The 20,497-nt window shown below is 44.0% G+C and overlaps 1 protein-coding gene across 2 annotated transcripts in view; it reads right to left on the reverse strand.

Annotated features, from left to right (window-relative positions):
* Positions 1-8,560, reverse strand: part of TRPV4 (transient receptor potential cation channel subfamily V member 4) — a 66,374-nt gene extending 57,814 nt beyond the window's left edge. For both annotated transcript variants that reach the window (XM_018560982.1, XM_018560975.1), the window contains exon 1: positions 8,530-8,560. The gene's annotated coding sequence lies outside the window, so the exon portion shown is untranslated. The remainder of the gene's footprint in view (positions 1-8,529) is intronic.
* Positions 8,561-20,497: the final 11,937 nt, after the last annotated feature.

The raw sequence follows: 20,497 nt of genomic DNA on the forward strand, positions 1-20,497 counted from the left end.
TTTCTAGCAAGAAAGCCCAGAAATGCCGACTTGTCTGCTTTAGTTTGAAGTGTAAAACATTGTATTTCCTTTTGGGTAAGGATTAGAACCTCCATTCAGATTTGAATGCTATCTGGGGCTCATTTAGAGAGATTTGCCTTTACTTTCTTTCACTTTGACAACAGTTTTACAAGACAGCAATTGAGGGAAAATCTGAAAACAGGGAAACATGCAGGAATAAGTGACAGGGGTTCTAGCCTTTCTCTACTCTACTATATAAAAAAGCATTTTTATTTCTGTCTGTGTTGTTAAATTACCTTCGCCTCCTTGTCTGATGAAACCTTTATTACCAGGGCAAGAAACTGTCCCAGATAGCAGTGAATCACACCATAGGTTCTTCCTTCATCACTGTATCCAAAACATAAAAAGGATCTAAGCTGACCATATACAGTACATTACTCAAAAATCCTTATGAGCTAGAAAGTGGCATGGAAGTTAGCCCTCCTTTGAATCATTCAGCTGCATGCATGTTGTGAACAGAAACCGGGCAGGTGAAAACTTAACCCTTGCAGTGGGGCTATACAAGGGTTGAGTGCTCATTTTGTCTAGGAGACTAAATTAACAAAGATATACTATCCAGAACATGGAGCATGCCTGGCTGCTAGACTGGTCCCTGCAGCCTTGCTCCCCTTCACCCCATCAGTCTAAGAAACCGTGAGGTAAATCACATCCAATACAGCGTACAGGACATGACACTAAGAGACATTCTAATGCTGGAGCGGAGGGGGAAGCATTGTGCAGGGACTAGTCAAGCAGTCAGCCGGGTACGAGATTCGGGTAAATATAACCTTGTTATTTTAGCTCCCTAGACAAAACAAGCACTTAACCCTTTCAGTGCAGGGGTAGCCCCATTGTAAAGGTTAAGATTTCATATGCTCGGAGTTCTTTAAATTACACAGTCTATTCACATCATAGCAGTATGTCCTTTTGGTGAAGTACTGCAGTTGCAAACCCTAGGTTCCCAACTGTGGGCTGTAGCTAGTAAATATTTATAAGTAATATGTTATAGTTACCAAATGAAGAAGATACAAACGCTATTTTTGAAGTGCATTGCAAGTCCTGAACATGAAAAAGAAAATATACACAAGGATAACACTATACGTTCCTTTAAAACAAATTGCATGTTTTCCCATCACAAAGATTTGGTGAACTTATTGTGAATTGATTATTAAATGTCTTTCGAAGCTTTCCTTTGGCCATGGTTGTCTTAAATGTTGACATTTTATCTCTTGTAAAAAATGTGTGAACATAGAAATAATTATTACATTTGTTTACAATGTTCTTGGAGAACGGGCACCGTTCGAGAGGCACCCCAGGCCACCCATCAGAATGGGCACTGTTGGAGAGGCACCCCAGGCCACCCATCAGAATGGCCACCGTTCGAGAGGCACCCGAGGCCACCCATCAGAATGGGCACTGTTGGAGAGGCACCCCAGGCCACCCATCAGAACGGCCACCGGTCGAGAGGCACCCGAGGCCACCCATCAGAATGGGCACTGTTAGAGAGGCACCCCAGGCCACCCATCAGAATGGGCACCGTTCGAGAGGCACTCCAGGCCACCCATCAGAACGGGCATTGTTCGAGAGGCACTCCAGGCCACCCATCAGAACTGGCATTGTTCGGCCACCCATCAGAACGGGCATTGTCCGAGAGGCACTCCAGGCCACCCATCAGAACGGGCATTGTCCGAGAGGCACTCCAGGCCACCCATCAGAACGGGCATTGTTCGAGAGGCACTCTAGGCCACCCATCAGAACGGGCATTGTCTGAGAGGCACTCCAGGCCACCCATCAGAACTTAGGACTATAAAGCAAAATCTGAATTCTTTTTACATTAAAAGTGAACCCGTAAAGATCGAAAGTTGGTAGCTGCCATTTCCAACCTATTTTTTAAGGTGCAGGCTCCAGGACCACCCTGATCCAGATCAAAGCCCACTTCAGAAAATCTATACAGAAGTCTGAATATCCAACCTTCAAGACTAGCACTAGGTCAGTGACTGATTATGCAGTAAAACAAGATTCAGAATCACAGCCCTGGAATGCACACCGTTAAAGCAGTACTCCAGGCAAAAGTGTTCCTAACCCTTGCAGTGGGGCTACCCCCTCACTGCAAGGGTTAAGTGCTCATTTTTGTCTAGGTGCCAAAAAAAAATTATACTTACCCAATTCTTGGAGTCGGCTTGCTCTTAGCCCAGACCCTAGAGCTTCTCTCCCCCCTCTGCTGCAGTGGTCTAAGGTCCCATAAACCAACATGTTCTATACACAGTGTATAGACTTGAAGACGCTGAGGAGCATTCCAATGCTGCCGTGTAGGAAGAGAGAGGCTTCAGTGACTGGAGAAGCAGCCAGCCGGGCTTGGCAGTTCAGATGAGTATAACTTTTTTTTCGCACCTAGACAAAAACAAGCACTTAAATCTTGCAGTGTGGGGGTAGCTCCACTGCAAGGGTTAAGAACACGTTTGCCTGAAATTCTGCTTTAAGAAAAAGTCAACACCAGCAGAGCCCGTATTACTTTCCTTACAAGTTCTCTTTAAGCACGATGCTTAGAGGAAGATCCACTTTTGCTAAGAGGAAAAACAATGAATATAAATAATTGATATAGAAGCCATTTATAATATAATTCAAATTGAATTTCCATTTTAGCCTGTGCATGCCAGGATTTTCCATAACCGCCAAAACGTCAGATGTCCTTTCCTTGCAATATGGTGAGATGAGTGTGACCTGTGCACAACACGTGAGGGAATGGTGCAATCCTTGCAAAGTATGCAGAGATCTAATTTCTACACAAAACTCAGGATTCACAACCAAACAATGCAGAGAACACAGCTGGACTCTCTTTCAGAACGTACTCTATAAGGCTTTATTTTATTTAAAAGTACACAGCCCCACTTGGACCTTACCACTGACGCATTTCACCCACAGGGCCTAACTATAGGGCTCACAGTAAGGGCACGTTCATACACATTGCTGGATTTTTTAGCACAGTGAAAATGTTCTTTAGAAAGCCATTGTTGTCAGTGGAACATGTGCATTGCATAAGGTGCATCAGGACAAACTCTTGCTGCATTTTTGTTGTGTTTCCTATTAACCTTTTCACTACCAGATCATTGTTGCACCCATTGTATAATCCCCATTTTAGACCAGAAAATTACTAAAACCCCCATGAGTTATATATTTCCTGAAAGCACAGACCCTGTAGAATAAAACGGTGGCAGTAACAATTTTTTTCATCGCATGATATTAGTGCATCTCTTTATCAAACCCAACATTTCAGGAAAACAATACACAAGTTAATTTACGTTCGCAAAAACACGATCTAATGCCCCCTTTTTTTTATTAAAAAAAAGGGAAGAGGTTGTGGTGAGCAGACAGATACCCCAACATGCCAAACTTAAAATTGTGTGTGTCTGTGAATCGGTGATGAAATATGGTACCTCAAATTGTCCATAGGGGACTCTATAAAAACCTGTACAGTTTAGACTTATCTATGAATATTGGCCCCAGAATTATTACTCTCACTCTGGTGCACACGGTGATACCCAACATGTGTAGTGCATGCATTTGCAGAGGACTTTACAAATATTTTTTGCTATTTGAAAATGTATTTTAACTTGAGTTAAAAAAAAACTTTGATAAATGAAATCCCCTATGTGATAGCATATTAGTGGTGGCAGGTGCTCTTTAAGGTGACATTAGGGTCTTCTCTAGCTGGGGAATGACAGCTGAGAAGGCAGAAGTGATGCAATCAGCGTCGCTTCCAGCTTCATTCAGCAGGAAGGAGATTCACGAATGCGGCCCACAGCCAATGCCATAAGGGATACGGCCCTGGCAGAGAAAGGGTTAAAGGCATAGTCCACATTTTACAAAAAAATAAATACATACGCATTGAAGAAAGAAAAAAAATGTGCAATTATTACTGTTTTGCACTGGAGCCTGCACGGTGGGTGCAAAGCACAGGCTCCTCCAGCCTCAGGTTCATACTGAGGTAGTACTGAGGAATTTATCAATGGACTGCAAGCGCAATGAAATCACCACGCTCCTGCTCCATTGAGATCTACAAGACCTTGGCTGTGCGTGGTCGATAAGAACTAATATAGAGGGGTATAACCTGTTTAGGAGGGACAGAGGTGGGAGAAGAGGGGGGGGGTGTTTGCATTTACGTAAAAAATAATCTATATGATCAGGTAAATAGCTGGGGGGGTGCTTTGAGGGGGGCGAGGAAATGTGACCCTCAATAATGTTACACCCTCAATATGAAAACTGCAGTATGTTTTTAAAGTCAGCTGAATGAAGTCTTTTAAAACTACAACAACATTTGGTTTACAAGTGGTTTAAACGACTACTAGCACAATTTAAAAAATACTGTGGTAACTTATAATAATTCCAGGATTCTGTTTAGTTTTCTACTTATTTTATTTACTTTGTTTTCAGCTGGTAGAAGAAGGTCAGAAGCTCTAATGAATTTATTGCTGTTTGTGTTCCCATTGGAGGATGTCCTTACTTCCTGTCCTAAAGACATTGGTCACTGGCACAGGAAGTGATCAAAATCTCTTCAAAAAGAAGATTTGGGTAGTAAAAAAAAATGCATTTGGTAAAGAATTGTAAATTCAGTTTGAGCTCCTCAGTTCCTGTCTCATAAGGTAAAACATCCCCAGCGTGGACATGGAGAGCACTAAAAACATGGCAGATAAGTTAACCTTTTTGCACACAACTAAATGAACAAAGAAATATTTATTTTATACTTTTTTATTAACGTAGATAGTGCTTCTTCAATTCCTGTTGTCCACATGTCGCTATTCCCATCCAATTTGTAATGTTGCCACCACACATGGGTAATTATTATTTTCCATATCGTTGTCAGTACACAACATAGATCTTGTGCCCAATAAAATAGTCTCAAATGCAAAAAACATAGTCTACACATTGTGTACAAAGCTTAGTTTATGGATATCATGGTGATATTCAAATCCATACGTAGAGCTATAGTACGGTAATAACATCAACAGACACACTGAGGCTGATATAATAAAGGAGCTGAGAATCTTTAATCCAAAAAAAAAAAAAAGTGTTTACTTCAACTATCTAATTATATAAAAAGCAAATTCCCATTACTGTTTATTATTTTGATCTGCACATATTGGATAATTGAAATGATCACTTGTCACTTGTTCCCATGTCAGCTGTCTAAGAGCTGATTTCCATCACATTGACAATATATACTCTCACTTCCTGTTGAGTTTAAAGCAGTGGCTTATCCGGGGTATGGCACAAGCCCTGGGCGCCACTTGAAGGGACAACACCGCTTCGTGGGTCAGCGAACGTTCACCAACCCATAGAGACAGCTGACTTTTTCTCTCTCCCCCACCCCTCTTCTATACACATCTCCCTGCCCGGCTCTTAGCAACCTGGGATGCTCTGGCTGACATCACGCCCAGTACCTAGCAACCAGTGATGTTACTGATTGCCAGGAGCAGGGCGGGATGCAGGCCAGAGCATCACAGGTTGCTAAGAGCTGGGCGGGGAGATGTGCATGTGAGCGGGATGCTGGCCAGAGCATCCCAGTTTGCTAAGGGCTTGGTTGGGGCAGGGCTGTAGCTACCATGGGGCGAGTGAGGCACTTGCCTCAGGTGCAGCTGAGAGAGGGCGCAGCCAGGGCCTTGCCCTGCTGCAATGGTGAGCGCAGGGCACCATTGGCAACAGGGGCGCCAGGTGGCCAACACGCCACGGCTCAGGAGGGAGAAGAGGAGCGGCACATGCTCCAGTTTCTCCTCTGATCCCCGCTGCTCTCCCCCACCTGTATGGGCAGACCCCCAATATTTCCCCAAAGCCCCCCAACAGTAAAAAAAACCACATACACAACCCACACCCCCCCACACACACACACGCAAACATATTACTAGACATGTGCAGAGACTAAAAATTTGTTTCCGACTAAATGGACGAAAACTAAAAATGTTTTCATTAGTTTCGTCAAACGAAACATATTTTTATGCTATTTTGGATTTGGCCTCCAAAGCATTCTGCGCGTGCGCCGCCATCCTGGAGGCGAGGCGCATGACATCACATACCGCAAAAGTCTGTTGGGGGGCACAATTTTCTGTTCTTGCCTCGGGCGCAAAAGGAGCTAACTACGGCTCTGGGTTGGTGAGATGTGAATGGCCTGTACACATCTTCCTGTCCAGGTCTTAGCAACCTTGGACATTCTGGGTGGCGCCTGCCCAGCTCCTGGCAGCTAGTGACATCAATGGTTAGCAGGAGCTGGGCAGGACGCCATAGGCGCACTTTGTTGTAGATGCGCCTTTGGTCTACAGGGACAGGTCAACATGGATTTTTATGGTGACATAAATGACAAAAACTTGCATCGTCCCTCCTTCAAGGAGGCACAAGTGAAAATACTTTAACACTTCTCCCAATTGTAGTGTGTTGGCAGACCATTTCTTTATGAACGCAATGCACGTAGCATTCACACACCATATCGCTAAATTGTGAATTAGTCCTCAGGGAAACCTTTTGGGAGAAAAATATGAAGGCTGCCCTTGCCGATCTTCCCAAAAAGCCAAGGAGGGACGCATGCAAAGAGAGATCAGCAATGGCTGCCTCCATATTTCCATGAACACATTTCCTTTAAAAATCTGTACTTTGCTTATTTAGAGCTTGATAGCCCACCCCCTTCACCACTGATACCTACCTATTTTACCCTGAATGCAGAACTTTGAAAGAAAACTAGGATGTATGTTGGGTTATTGTGTTTGTGTCAATGGTATATTATAGTGCTTTTGTATTTATTATGGTCAGCACTAAAAGGAATAAATAAATAGCATACATGGCACATAGTCACCCCAAATAGGGTAAATATCCCCATAAGGAATACACACATATCTGTCAGAGAATATAACATGTGTCCACTGAACCCAAAACAAGTTTTAGCTTTAGCTTAAAGTATATCTAAAGGCAAGAAAAAGTTTGTCCATTTTAGATCGAGTAGGGAAGGGCTAAGGCCACTGTGAAAGTGCCTGCGCTGGCGGCAACAAGAGTGCCTGCGTTGGAAGGATTAAATACCAATAAATGACCAAACTAGAAGCAATAGATACTGATACTGGAAGAAATAAACGACCTGTACTAGAAGTAATAAATAGCAATACTCAGAAGCATTATGTACTATAAAAGCAATACATATTGACACTAGAGACAATAACTATTGATACAATGAAGAATCTATCCTGGAAGCAATAAATATCAAAGACACAATGAAGGAGCTATCCTGTAAGCAATAAATATCAATAGAAGATGCAATGAAGGAGCTATCCTGGAATTAAAGGAGAACTATGAGGCGAGTGCTTTTCACTCACCTCATAGTTCTAGCCGACCTGTGACAATGAGACTGTCACAGGTCGGCTCAGTAGATCGGGAGGTGAGCGAACACATACCGGCGTTCGCTCACCTCTCGATCCTGTCACAGCTCTCTGCCGTGACAGGGGAGGGGCTGGATTCCCCCCTCCCCTCTCCGATCCGCCAGCGCTGACTGGAGGAACAGACGGGGGAGGGGCGGGTACAGCTGGCTCTGCCTCTAGATAGGCAGAGCCAGCTGTCACTCACGCAGCTGGGCGGATCCAGACATAATTGTCGGATCCGCTTCAGCGTCTCAGTATAACGCGAGTAGAAGGAGCTATCCTGGAAGCAATAGATATCAATACAAGATGCAATGAAGGAGCTATCCTGGAAGCAATAGATATCAATACAAGATGCAATGAAGGAGCTATCCTGGAAGCAATAGATATCAATACAAGATGCAATGAAGGAGCTATCCTGGAAGCAATAGATATCAATACAAGATGCAATGAAGGAGCTATCCTGGAAGCAATAGATATCAATACAAGATGCAATGAAGGAGCTATCCTGGAAGCAATAGATATCAATACAAGATGCAATGAAGGAGCTATCCTGGAAGCAATATATATCAATACAAGATGCAATGAAGGAGCTATCCTGGAAGCAATAGATATCAATACAAGATGCAATGAACGAGCTATCCTGGAAGCAATAGATATCAATACAAGATGCAATGAACGAGCTATCCTGGAAGCAATAGATATCAATACAAGATGCAATGAAGGAGCTATCCTGGAAGCAATATATATCAATACAAGATGCAATGAAGGAGCTATCCTGGAAGCAATACAAGATGCAATGAAGGAGCTATCCTGGAAGCAATAAATACTGACACTAGGGGTAATAAAGTAATATAAAAGACAATTACATCTGATGTCCAGTCTGTGGTGGAAACATGCAAGGTACATGTAGTTCAATCACAGCACAGCACAGGGGATAGTGTAGACACCCCGTGTCCTCTCCCCATCCATCACCATACATTGAACCGTCAGTGATCGGTGGTGATGAGTTATTTCATAGTACTGCTCCTTGCTCTGATCTGTCCCACAAATAGTAATGTGTGTTATCAGGACTTCGGATTATAGTGAAGCATCCACATACCTGGGAGAGCCGATCTGACCTGAGATCCCGGTGTAGAGTACACAGACCCTGGCGTAGACACTGCGATCCTGTGTAGAGTCCCGGGAGCTGAGGCTGTACAATGTCCTCCTGTCAGTACACTGACTGATCCTTTGTACACAGTGCCTGCGTCATGTAGGAGTAGAGGAAGGAGCGGAACATGTTAGAAGCCCCCCACACCCCACCTGTCCTTGTGTATATGGAATGATCACCTCCTCCAGTTAGCTCTAGGAGTCCTGCCCAGCCCCCCTCCTCCTCCCTGTTCCTGGCTGACTTCCCTCCCAAACCTCGGATTAACGCCTATGTCTGCTCTCACATCCCTCTCTGTGTACACACAGCTCACTGTCATCTCTCAACTTCTCCCTCACACACATTCCGGGGAACAAACCAAATATCACCAACCTTCTCAGCACACTCTGCTGGAACTTGTAGTTCCTCACACACTTGTGGGGTCTGGAGATTACAGAGCTCGGAGTATTCCTCAAATGAACAAACTTTGTGACTGGCATAAAATTAATGAAGGAGTTTTGTGACTGGAATAAAATGAATGAAGGAGCTTTGTGACTGGCATACAATGAATGAAGGAGCTTTGTGACTGCAATAAAATGAATGAAGGAGCTTTGTGATTGGAATAAAATTAATGAAGGAGCTTTGTGACTGGAATAGAATGAATGAAGGAGCTTTGTGACTGGAATAAAATGAATGAAGGAGCTATGTGACTGGAATAAAAGAACAAGTTTTTTTAACTGGAATAAAATAAATGAACAAGCGTTGTGACTGGAATAACATGAACGAAGGAGCTTTGTGACTGGAATAAAATGAATAAACAAGCTTTGTGACTGGAATAACATGAATGAACAAGCTTTCTGAATAAAGTAACATGAATGAAGTACTTTGTGACTGGAATAAAATGAATGAAGGAGCTTTGTGACTGGAATTAAATGAACAAAGGGGCAATGTGACTGGATTAACATGATACATTGACTAGCTCTTCCGTGTTTTCACAGCAGTCAAGTATCAAGCTAATTTGTAACTTTTCAAGCATGAGTCCAGTGCGTCACTGATCCCTGAGTCCAGCCAGCGCGCCACTGATCCCTGAGTCCAGCCAGCGCGCCACTGATCCCTGAGTCCAGCCAGCGCGCCAATGATCCCTGAGTCCAGCCAGCGCGTCACTGATCCCTGAGTCCAGCCAGCGCGTCGCTGTGCTTCAGTGTTTGGCCCCGCCCCTCAAGTGCACTGTGACGACATGATGATGAGTTTATAAGTTAAATGTGTATTGGTTTTGGGTTATGTTTAAGTGCGTTATGCTGTGTGACCTGGTTATGAAAAGACTATCGGCACCAGCCCTCGTTATCTCCCTTTGTACTCTGAAGGAGCTCAGAACAATGACATTCTGGCCAGGCTCCTGCTATGGCTGTCTGGAGCTCGTTAGCAGGGGAAACCCTGTGGTGTTGAGCAGACCAATTGTCTGGCGAAGGCAGGGTGGATGTGATGGGATTATAATCTGATCTCATCACTTGCTGTATAAAAGTTTGTGCAGTCGGTCAATAAATCAGAGTTTGTTTCACCCTACACTCGTGCCTCGACCAGTGACTGGGGAAACTGAGAGCTAAAGATCTTCAGGTTGCAATATCTCCTCAGCAAGGAAGAATACAGCGGCAGACATATTCATCCTGAGTACGGGGGTCCGTCACATGCACCTCCATGTTTGGCCCCACCCCTGGATTGGGGTAGGGCCTTCGGAGTCACATGATTGGGCTATATGGAACAATTACCTGCAGTTTGGAATAGATGATTTTTGCTGGGCACAGGATAGATGCATCCAGTGACACTTATCTATCCTATGTACAATTATATGCGGCCTGCAGCTTACAGATGCAGCCGCTGTCACCCTGTCATTTACTTTATTGGGTACAGCGGCTGCATCTGAATAGGACACTTGGGATTCCTGCTGCAGGAATGCGTAGGTTCTTGCTGCACTAACACAAGATCATCCCATGTGAACGTAGCCTTATCACCCAGTTAGAATGCGGTCATAGTACAGAGAGCTGCTGTGTCCAGATACAGAGTTTAGCCGCCACTGAACACACTAGCCTATCCACCCTCATCCATCCATCTAAATGAGGCCTAAGAAGTAGGTCTAATTTTTTTGACTGAGGTTGTATTCTTGCTAGTACAGGCAGTCCTCGAGTTACAAACATCCGACTTACATACGACCCCTACTTACAAACAGAGGCTATTACTGTACAGCACGAGGAGTGCCCGCCTTTTTGGGTCTGGTTTGTAGTACTGAACGTACATTACAGGAAGTTGGCTCTTGTTAGACATGCAGACGAGGGGTTCCCGCCTCTTCTTCCGGGTCACTGTGAGGTTTTTACTGCTATCTGTATCCTCATTAGAAAGATTTAATCTCACTTCCTGTCCTTGAGACAACAGGAAGTGAGAGGAAATCTACCCCTAGGAAGGGAAATTCACTCCTGTAAGAGTTATCATGGCAAATAAGTGACTCCACTAAAGCTTTATCACCAATCCTTGTTTCCACGACAACCCAAAATGTTCAAAATCCAATTGTCACAGGGACAGAAAGTGAGGTGAAATCTTCGGAACAGGGGCACACACAGCAAAACAAACGTTACAGAGGGTTAACCCTTCCCTATGCTATCCAAAACAAGAAAACTTTTTTTGGCTGGCATTACACTTAAGAAATGTACCTGTTCCAACTTACAAACAAATTAAACTTAAGAGCAAACCTAGAGTCCCTATGTTGTTCGTAACACGGGGACTGCCTGTATTCACACAGACTACTACAGACTGGAATCAGTCAGGAGTATGTAATAGACAGCAGAACTTAAGGCCGTGACACAGTGCACGCGAAGCGGCGTGGAGCACAGGCGAGCTGCGACTCACGGCCCTTCGCGAGCAGTGTGTCTAGTGATTTCCGATCCCCCGCTCTGCCCGGCGACAGCGTGCCTAGCGCAGGGTCGAGAGATGAAAAAGTTCATCTCTAGCCAATCACAGCACGAGATTCAATGAAGGCATCACAAAGCGTCCACACGCGACCAGCCAATCAGAATAGTAGAAAAATGTCACCAGCACACCATGAGTTGAAAAAGCAAAATATTTTATTGCCAATAGCTGTATCTCATTGGCAAGCGCTTTCGGGGCCTCGCAGGGTCCCCTTCATCAGGCTCAGAGATAACAGTGAAGTGAAAGACCTACAACAATATATACCTAGACATAGCAATCAACTGGGTTCTGTGAAACCACTCCCATCCACCTAGGGCGTCGGTATGACATCACACCTGCCGTTAAGTATTTGAAAAGGACGTGTGCAGAATGATGTAAATACCAGCCATATCTATTAAACCATCAGTGACTCCCAACAGCACATATAAGTGTGACTCACCCAGGGTCAGTAGCCCAAGGGCTCACAATGCGAATTTTACCTTGAGCATTGGGGTGATAGTAAACCACTCATACAGTCAGTTTGATCATAAAAGTTAGATCAAACGCTGGCTGTTAGGTGTATAATTACTGTGGGAGGTGCCGAATGGAAAAAAAGGCAATGTGTGGCGGTGCCATCCGCAGTCATTTCGAGCACCCATCTTCATCAAGTGGGAATCCCGGTAAGGAGTGCGGTATGGTTCCTGTTTCTGTTCAGCCAATCAGAATCACTCAGTTCTTCTCTGTTTCCAAAAGCGTCTGGTCAGTCCAGAAGAGAAGTTTGTGTGGTATGTTCTCTTCCAGCCTAGTGCTATCCTATCCAGCTCTCATCTAAGGCACTTTTTAAAGAAATAAATACATTTATCAACATTTAATTATATAATGAAATATATGATATACTAAATAATATGTTTAATAATTTTTTTAATTAAAAATCAGCCATACCATGTTGACCTCCCACCATATATGAGGTATATCCCCCTTTGCCAAAACAGCACTGACTTGGGATGTACCAATATCGATACCAGTGTTGGTATCGTTGCCAATACTAGGCATTTTCATGAGTACTCTACTCCAAAGAAATGCCCCAATAAAACTAATAATGGTACTTTAATGTTTTAATTATTTTGGCTGCCGTAAGGTCTCGCACTTGCTGGAGACCTCAGGGTAGCCTTGTGGGGACCTTCCCGGCGCTAGTACACAGCACTGGTCAGGCCCACATGTATACCTCCTCCCTCCTGCCGCCCACACAGTACTGAAGGCAGTGGCGTAACTAGGACCTCCAAGGCGCAAGAAACCATGAAGGGCCCCTTCCCAACCCCCCTCCGGCATGGCACCGTGTGGTTAACAGGAAGGCTGCCGAGGTCCCCAGCAAGCGCAGGACCTCAAGGAGCCACTTGTTTAAAATTTAGTGCTGCTGTTCTGTCAAGAACGCCGACCCAGTATCTGTGCTTACGTACAGACGGGATTAACGAGGAAACCGGCATTTATTTACAAAGTATTTGTTTGTAATGGTTAATATTGACTGTTAAGAATATGCCATCCATGGCAGCAAATGATGGGTGGCAGTAAATGTTGGATGGCATATTATTAACGGTCACAATTAACAATTTAAACGAAATACTTTGTGAATAAATCCCTGTTTCCTCGATGATAATATTGGTGAAGTCGGCAAATTCGACTACATCAGCGTTCTCGACAGAACAACGGTATCTGCGTTTAGTATCGGGGCATTTTGAGGAGCATGAGTACTTGTGAAAATTCCCAGTATTGGCACTGGGGTATCTCTACTTAAAAATATAATGCATTGCTGTGACTTGTAGTCCTACATAGTTGGTGCTATTCTTCATTGCTGTATAATCATCATACAGCAATGCAGAATATCACCAGCTATGCGGGACCACAGGTCCCAGCAATACATTATAATAAAAGTCAGCACTACAGAATATCACCAGCATCCCCCCACACTTCCCCGTGCACCCCTTCTCCAACTGCAGACTTACCTTTCCTCTTCTGCAGGGCAAATGCTGCCCGGCGGTGCCTGCAGTGCATTCTACGGGACCAGTGTGACAGTCTCTCCAGTCCTGACGCACAGCTGCCCGTACATGCTGCGGGCGGCAGGGAAGGAGTGGCACGATCTCAGGGGGGCCCTCTTCCTCGCTAGGCCCCCCCAGCGGGCGGTACGCCAGGGCCCGATCGCATTTGCAATCGCTGCAACCCTGGAAGTTCCGCCAGTGACTGGTAACACATGCCACTCGCATAGTACTGGTGACATCCGCTGCCCGCACGTCCATGGGGAAGGAAATGTGAGGCCATCTCTCTGGCAGCTAAAACTTGGTCCAAATTTGATAATGCAACAGGATCATGATCTCAAGCACAACAGCAAATGTACAACAGAATGGCTGAAACACAACAACAAAAAATCAAGGTGTTGCAATGGCCCAGTCAAAGTCCAGACCTCAACCCTATTGAAATGCTTTTTTTTGTAATAAATATATTCTGAAATAGAATAATGACATGTACTGTTGTTCATTTGAGGTTGGAACAGATGACTTTTATTTCCTGATACATAAAACCATACGATTTCAAAGAAGTCTACTTTCTTTTACACATGACTGTACTGTATGTGCAAAATGGATGGTGGTGATATAATATTTAATCTGTTACTATAGATTGGTAGAATACATATCACATGTAAAAATAAAGTATAGAGCAGCATTTGTTTTATAATTTTTGTTTTCGGTTTTATTTTATTTAATAGAAACGAAAGTTGATTAGAAAATTATTAGTTTTTTCACTATTTTATCACCTTTTTATTTTTTTCTTAATTTTTATTTATTTTATAACTTTTTTATAAATGTTTTTATTTTTATTTTTTCACTTAACTTTATTCCTATCACACAGGAGCTAGCAAGACCATTACTGATAGCATTTAGAGGTGACAGGTTCTCCTTAATGAACCTGTCACCTCCAATCCAGGAGTTTCCTGTGACAGCTGAGAGGGGAAGGCTGCCAGTACAGCTCTCCCCTCTCGCTATTTACACTGAGCAGAGTAGAGAACAGGCGTTCTCCGCTGTGCTCCCCACTCTCCATCATGAAAATTTTCAACCGGCAGGGAGAGAGGTAGCCGGCTGGGCGGCGGGGGAGGGGTTTGAGGGAGGACGAACGAGCAGGCTGCGCTGTACCATTAGCTATGCTTTCCCAAAGCAGTCCTAAATGTACAAAACAACTACCCGCCCGGCGCCCAGAACTTCATGTCCAGGATGTCGGGCGATAGGAATCCCTGCCGCCCCTCTGCTCCCTGCCGCCACAAGGCAAGGCCTCGGTTGGCCTTGTGGGAAATCCAGCCCAGGTCAGTGGTAAAGTGGCCCCTTACATTGTAAATCAGTGGGTGAATTGCCTCTTACATTAATGGTTAGTGGAAAAGTGCCCCATACATTGACAGTCAGTGGTGAATTGCCCCTTACATTTTGTGGTCAGTGGTAAAGTGCCCCTTACATTGATGATCACTGGTGAATTGCCCCTTACATTTTGTGGTCAGTGGTAAAGTCCCCCCTAACATTGATAATCAGTGGTAAATTGCCCCTTACATTAAATGAGAACTATGAGGTGAGTGCTTTTCATTCACCTCATAGTTCTAGCCGACCTGTGACAATGAGACTGTCACAGGTCGGCTCAGTAGATCGGGAAGTGAGCGAACACATACCGGCGTTCGCTCACCTCTCGATCCGGTCACAGCTCTCTGCCGTGACAGGGGAGTGGCTGGATTCCCCCCTCCCCGCTCCAATCCTCCAGCGCTGACTGGCAGAACGGACGGGGGAGGGGGCGGGTGCAGCTGCGTGACGGTCGTTCCGGGTTGCGGACTGCCTCGGGACTCCGAAGTTGCACTGTGCAGGCGCGACAAGGGAATCCCTTTACTGGGGGCTGAGCGCGTTTGCGGCACCACACAGGAGCACCTCGGGACTCCGCCCCCTCTCACCTCCAGGCTGGAACTGCAGACTGCGCAAGCGCGCCTCAGGACTCCAGCCCCTCTCACCTCCAGGCTGGAACTGCAGACTGCGCAAGAGCACCTCAGGACTCCGCCCCACTTCGTTCCAGCAGTCGGCTTAAAGCCGCTGCTCGTTAATTGATCAGCGTCCTACTGTTGGTTGTAGCAGGGCGCAGATCAATCAGTTGTCCCCCTTGACTTCCATCCGGACCCTATCTAAAGGCACAGCAACCCCTCCTGGGTCTCCCTGTTTCTGGAAGACTCCACAAACCACAAGTATATGGGCTAGGACCCATCTGAGACTGGATGATAGTGCTGTGCTGAACTCCTTTGACATTCATATATGTTTCAACAACTGCTCATAGCATTTAACCCTGCATGATAGTGCTTGTGCTGAAGTCCTTTGACATTCATATATGTTTCAACAACTGCTCATAGCATTTAACCCTGCATGATAGTGCTTGTGCTGAAGTCCTTTGACATTCATATATGTTTCAACAACTGCTCATAGCATTTAACCCTGCATGATAGTGCTTGTGCTGAAGTCCTTTGACATTCATATATGTTTCAACAACTGCTCATAGCATTTAACCCTGCATGATAGTGCTTGTGCTGAAGTCCTTTGACATTCATATATGTTTCAACAACTGCTCATAGCATTTAACCCTGCATGATAGTGCTTGTGCTGAAGTCCTTTGACATTCATATATGTTTCAACTATTGCTCATAGCATTTAACTCTGTGTGATATTGCTGTTGTGCTGAACTCCTTGACATTGCATATATGCTTCAACAATTGCTTGTTACCATTACCTCTGCTTGAAATTACTGTTGTGCCATATTCCATTAACTTTACATATAGTCTGCTACGAACGTGAATACCAGTTGATGTGCCTGGTAAGCGGTCTAGCCAAATTGCTGGACTTGTGTTTGACTGTTCAAACTCCCTCCTCCATACGGGGTATGATGTGAAGCAGCTCCCTCTCAGCCTCTACAAATACAGGGCATCGGAGACTGAGCTGCATAGACTGATCCCCATTCCTCCACATAGAACGCATACTCCGCAGTTGAGATCCTTATAAGTACCCCTGGGAAGCAAGGTTTTACAAGCTGGCTCTGCCTCTAGATAGGCAGAGCCAGCTGTCACTCAAGGAGCTGGGCGGATCCAGTAACTCACGGTATACTGAGCTTAGGGTGACGGGAGGACGCTAGTTTGTGTCCTCCCGTTACCCTATGGAGAACTATGGGGAAAAGCCCTAACCCCATAGTTCTCCTTTAATGGTTAGTGGTAAAGTGCCCCTTACATTGATAATCAGTGGTGAATTACCCTTCACATTTCACATTAATTGTCAGTGGTAAAGTCCCCCCTTACATTGATAATCAGTGGGTGAATAGCCCCCTTACATTAATGGTTAGTGGTAAAGTGCCCCTTACATTGATAATGGTGAATTGCCCCTCACATTTCACATTAATTGTCAGTTGTAAAGTCCCCCCTTACATTGATAATCAGTGGTGAATTGCACCTTACATTTGGTGGTCAGTAGTAAAGTGCACACTTACATTGATGGTAAGTGGTGAATTGCCCCCTTAGATTTGGTGGTCAGTGGTGAATTGCTCCTTACATTGATAATCAGTGGTGGATTGCCCCTTACATTGATGGTAAGTGGGGAATTGCCCCTTAGATTTGATGGTAAGTGGTAAAGTGTGCACTTACATTGATGGTAAGTGTTGAATTGCCCCCTTACATTGCTCTGCTGGGTCCGGCATACAAATTAATATCAATTAATAGAACCCTAAACCTTTCATAGTTTTCCTTTAACTGCTCCTTCCAATACCACAAGGATTGTTGATCTGTTTAGGGGGTGAGTTGACGGTTGGGTATAGATCACGTGGTTCATCTATATACTGTGCACAGGAAGTTAGCTGAAGTAGTCATTTTTAAACACCAGGCTGATGTTTTTTCCTTTTTGTAAACTGCAGCCAATGGTTTTGACTGCCATCTTCTGACAATGAGCAGTATTACATGTCTTTGATAATATATACGTGAAAACAAGACCTACCGGTATTAGTACAACTCCAGTGTCCAACTGCATGGAACTGCAGACAAGCTCTCCAGAAAGCATATAACAAATACTGATGACTACAGACAAATAAATAAACTTACAGACACCAGCTAAGTTAGTTTAAAACGATTAACATAAATTAACAAGTAATCAATTACTGTAAATATAAGTGAATAATGTAAAACAAACGGACAGCTACCACTGAAGAGGTAAGTAAAAGAGGTTGTCTACCTCAGTCTTATGAGAGGTGAGCACCATTACCATTAACATTACCATTACCAACTCTTGCCCCTCTCCCATAGGATTGCAGGCATCACCCAGGAACACACATAGCAAACACTAATTACTACAGCAAACTAAAAACACATACTGGCACCAAGTAATTTGAGGAAACATTGGCACAGCCCCTTATTACTGGTAATTAAATGTCCCAGCCTTTTTTTTGACTCTACTTCTCTTTTGGGTCACAGGAGTATATTTACTGATGCATTTCTGGGACCCAAAGTAAGTATATAGCAGGCTACGGACCGCTATATGCTGACAGTGCAGAGCCAGGTTGCTGCTGGGAAGGATCCTGACAGTATTCCCAAGATCCACCCATCTGACAGATTGACAGCTGACTCTGCCTTTCTAGCCCCTCCTCTGCCTGTTCTGTCATTGAGCTCTGATGAAATCCCTGCGTTGAGCGGTGACTGATAGTCCCTACTATATGCAGGAAGACCATGAGGTGAGCGATCAGCAGTTACATGATCACTCAGTTATATAGCGCTCTCTCGTTATATAGATCTCTCGATATATAGAGCTGGCGTGTAACAGCTGCAGTGCCCCACACCAGCTCTAAGTATTGGTAAGAGGATATTTTACTCTCCCAATACTTCTCCTTTAAGCAGTAACCAATTTCTCTGAATATAAGTGAATAATGTAAATGATATCAGTCACTACCGCTTTAAACGCCACCAAGACAGACTGAAGACATTAAAACAATGTCCCACACCAGCCAAACCTGTTAACTTATGAACTTGACAACAGCCTAGAACATGGCCAACTCAACACCCAAGTCTAAAATTAGGTGTATTTAAAGGAAAAACTGTTTTTTTTCCTCCTCCAGAGCAGGGAAGGATTATACCCATGTGTTTATGGTGGTCTCTGTTCCTGCAGGGAAAATTCACCCCCCAGTTTGTCCAGATGACCATTGTCATGAGACAGAAAATATGTGGAAATCCTCCATTTCAAAGTTGTCATGAAAGCAAGAGTTGAGGAAAAAATTTCCAATGAGGACAAATGTTCTGATGACCGAAACAAAAAAAAAAGAGTTTTGGCTATATATTTTTAACACTTTAATAATATCAAGCTTAATTTCTGAGAAAGCATATAATAATTTCCATAAAGGCATGGCAAGCCCCCTTCAAAATCTACATGTCTAAAAGAGAAAGCATCAATAAGGAGAACATATTTCTTAATAGATGTATTACCTCTGCTTCTGGTTATTTTAAAAGTTCCAAGTTCAGGAGAATCCAGTCAACTCGATGCAGGTTTTCCTAATCTCTTGTCTAGTGAAACTGTTATTCAATTTCACAAACAGAGCCTTGGATAGCAGCAAAAACCTGACCGTGGCTCTAATCGTTTTCCACTCTATCTAAAGCTAAAAAAAATTGATTGGACTTACATTTTAAAGAGATCTCTTACTATACTTACCTTTACACCCCAACTTCTTGACACTTCCTGTAGGTGAGGATGACTCATTAGGCCTTCTCCTGGGATCCAGACCTAATCTCGGACGAAGTCACTCCAGCACTGTGCATATATGACCTGTCATGAGATTTGGTCTCCTCAGTATTTCCAAGAAGGCCCAATGATGTCACCCTCATCTAGACGAGCTCACTGGAAGCTATGGTGTAAAGAATGTATTTATATTTTTTCTTCTAATATATTTTTACTTCACATAGCGTTTCCAATTGGGACAGTGGGGGCTATAAATGGAACGGACTTCGCATTTTCTTCTGCTTTAACAGAGACAACCTCAGAGTCTCTGAGCAAAACAAAGCCACAAATGAACATCATAGATATCCCTTCTTTATCTGCTTCAGGAACCATACAGTATTTTTTGAAGAGCACCATCTGTGAGTGGTACAAAGAATCTGCCACATCAGTGAACTGAACCAGACTGAGCTTCACCCACCCACACCAAAAAGAAAAAGAATGCTTTCAAATAAACACAAGGCAATGAACAGCTCATTGGAAGGAATTTGTCAAAGTAGTTTTTCTTTAAAATGAAAACCCAAGGGATTAAAAGCTTCTGGACGGACTGGCAATAGCCAAAAGGCAGATGTAATAACTTCCTTTGTCAATAATGCATTCTTACTCAAATGCCTAATTTTCAACAGAGCTTCATCAAAAGAAACATAAGAGATAGATGACAATTCTTCATTATTTCTTATATACAGTACATTATATACAGTACATTTTTATGTAAACTTACATTGTCCAACTGGGCCCAACATAATGATGCATATTACATACCTGATAGGGCCATACGGATCCTGTAAAACAGGATCTGACTATCAGACAGAAACTGGCTACTACAGTTGTTTACAGCGATCTTGTGGGTAATGCATGCCGCTGTGCTGAGTGACTTCCCTTCTGTGAAAATACAGAGGGTCGCTTGCTCCGCACGGAGGCCATTTAGGGAACGACTAGTATTTTTGTCAATGAATATAAGGTGTTCTCTGATTGGCAGAGAACAGTGGGCAGAGAACATTGGAGGGGCAGTGACATCGTGATCAGCCCCTCAGACCGTCACAATGTGCAGAACCAGTCAAAGTGGCTGTGCACCTTGTGATTGATGTGAACCAATTACACCATCACACGTGCAAACACTTGTAGTGTTTACAAACATTCAGTACATTCACAATGGAGGAAGCTCCCCTTCCTCCATTGTGAATTGGATGGACAACAGT

The sequence above is a fragment of the Nanorana parkeri genome, unplaced genomic scaffold, assembly GCF_000935625.1.
Source record: "Nanorana parkeri isolate BGI_ZX_2015 unplaced genomic scaffold, ASM93562v1 scaffold18, whole genome shotgun sequence".
NCBI classification, from domain to species: Eukaryota; Metazoa; Chordata; class Amphibia; order Anura; family Dicroglossidae; genus Nanorana; species Nanorana parkeri.